General features: G+C 37.9%; 1 protein-coding gene across 1 annotated transcript in view; it reads left to right on the top strand.

Moving 5' to 3' along the window:
- The first annotated feature begins 6 nt into the window (after nt 1-6).
- Nucleotides 7-2,624, top strand: part of LOC102674657 (protein kinase C-binding protein NELL1-like) — a 69,131-nt gene continuing 66,513 nt past the window's right edge. Inside the window, exon 1 of the mRNA XM_031512585.1 lies at nt 7-121. The gene's annotated coding sequence lies outside the window, so the exon portion shown is untranslated. The remainder of the gene's footprint in view (nt 122-2,624) is intronic.

Below are 2,624 nucleotides of genomic sequence, written 5' to 3'. Positions count from 1 at the left end.
GGCCACGGGGATGGATGTCACGTTGCGCCGAGGCCGGGCAGAAGACGGGCTGGCGGAGCCGCGATTAGGATACTGCTCCTCGCCACTGCCGCTGCCTTCCTCGCACTCGCCGTCTCTCCTGGTAAGTTTTCTACCCGTTTCTTCGTAAACGATATCTTTGTACAGAGATTATATCGTACACGTATATATATATATATATATATATATTTGCTCTGCGTGTAGGGATATGGTAATATGTGGATTATGGGGATATAGATTTTGAAGAAGGGGTTGTTATTAGGGTATTGGATTAATTGGAATAAGGAGAACGTCGATTGGATCGCAAAGGGTTAAAGGGTGTGGAGTAGAATCAATCACCACTCAAGGCCGCTGCCCCACCAAAGGGTCGCGAACCATCTCCATGCTCGATATTAACATATTTTTCCGTTTCAACGTTTTCTGCGCTCGAGATGGTCTCTTTTTTCTTTTTGTGGCACGTGTACGGTTTTTTAGAGGAATAATTTTGTTTGGTTTTCTTTGGTTTTTGTAACGTGAAAGTAAACAGAGGTAGAAATTTGTATCGTCTTCGATAAATGATATATTTATAAGGTTTCTTTCAATTTTGTTTTTACAAACAAATTTTATAATGTAAAAAGTGGATTTCGTATGGAAATGTATAGGTCGTTATGTAACGTACGATGAAAAATTCTTTTAGAAAACGAACGTATTACGTCAAAAGAAATTTCTTTCTTTAAAATGAACCTTTTTTAGGATTGATTAAAAGTATCGTTTTATTTATCACAATTTTCTATCATCTTAAATATCTATTCATTTTGAAACACTCGAATAATTCATTTTTAGTTGAAAGGATAGAAGAAAAGACATAATATTAATATGATATAATAACAATAAGGAAGCAAGAACAATTAAAGATGTTATTATTAATTCATTAATTAATTTTAAAAAACTTGAAACCTAAAAATAAAAACTGATAGAACAGAACAGAGAAATAAATGGGATAATTGGACAATTTGACGGACAAAACTATTAATTTTTCAATTAACAAGTTGTATCGTCGATACAAACGTCGTTCGATTCACCCACAATAGAACGCTTACACCGTTTTAAATTTGATATCCATCCGAGAATTTTCTTCGAGTAATAGCAATTTACATTTCAGATCAACACGAAATCAATGAGAAATCAAGCAAATATCGATTCGAACGAAAAATTCCATCGAATATTCGAATTATTCGAAAACTTTTTACCACTCGAACGACGAAACCTCGAAAACCTCGTTTGATTGTGAGATAAAATTTTGTCAAATAGAATTCACGGGATATCATATTACATTGATATCTTGTTACGTCGAGTATAAAGATCGAAGAGTATCCGACTCGCTGAAGTCGAATCTGCTTGTCGAAAAGCGCGAGGCACGCTGTCCGCCTGGTTGAAACACGAAAAGTAAACAGCACGGGCCCGTCTGCCGGGAAAATAAGAGAAATATTCACGGCATGTTGGCGCCTGCAACGTGTCCACTCGCGCGCGAGAGCATGCAGATATGTGTATTATTAAAATGCTGCTGCTCTGTTTCGCGATTCGTTACGCGCCTCCCTCGTCCTTTCCTTTCTCTCCCTCCCCCCTCTCCCTCCCCCCTCTTCTCTCTTTTCCTTCTTCTGTTTCCCCTTTTCACGCTTCCTTTCATCTCGTCTCGTTCGTCATGCGCGTAAAGAATCGGAAGAAATTAAGAGAGATTAATTAAGAGAGAGAGAGAGAGGGAGGGAGGGAGGGAGACAAAGAGGGAAAAGGCAGATGGGCCAGAAGCTAGATATGCATTCAGCGCTTTTTAGGTCGACTTTTTCTTCGGAGAATAGTCAAGTGGTGACAGTAACTATGTGACGCATTGCGTCAAAATCCAGTGTCGAGGAAACTGTTGCACCGAGATTCGTTAGGGCTCCCCAGTTTTTCCTATTCGAACGAGAGCTTCTTACTTCGCCATTTATTTCCACCTGGAACGAGTATAAACGCGGAGTCTTTAATTTTTATGTACATAGCGTGTATTATCAAATTCTTATGATCGTACGAAAAGTGTTGTAAATGATAAAGTTAAAAATCCAACAGGATTTGAATTTAATCGATATATATATATAATTGTTACAACAAATACGCGCAAGTAGCTTTTTCACGTGAAATTAATTCCTAAGATCTTTTTATCAACGAATTTTATCCTGACTATCCTCTCGAAACCATCAACGATAATCAACAACAGAAGCACATTTAGATATATAGATTTACTGTCGAACGTACGCGATGATGGCAATCCTGTTGGATTTACATTTCTAGGTTTACGATTCTACGCGCGATAACAATAAAAATTGTCGTTGCAAAATCCGCAACCATATCTCGTGTAATATTTGGAGCGTGAATATATTCGAGAAATCGCTTTGGAAAGCGTGTTTTTCGAAGATTTCGTCGAGAAATTTTTAAATCTCGACAATTCTGAAATCTTTACTTAGCCTTTATTTGTATGGACGGGAGCCTATTCGGATATTCTGGCTGGTCGAGAGCGATTGTCCAAGAATAATTGTCAATGTCCTCTGGAAATAATACCGTCGTAACAATTCTTAAAGAGTTTTGCTCTCAAA

Source organism: Apis dorsata, unplaced genomic scaffold (genome assembly GCF_000469605.1).
Source record: "Apis dorsata unplaced genomic scaffold, Apis dorsata 1.3 scaffold_473, whole genome shotgun sequence".
Taxonomy (NCBI): domain Eukaryota; kingdom Metazoa; phylum Arthropoda; class Insecta; order Hymenoptera; family Apidae; genus Apis; species Apis dorsata.
Note: the sequence above shows the minus strand (reverse complement) of the source record. Positions and strands in the feature narration are given on the sequence as shown.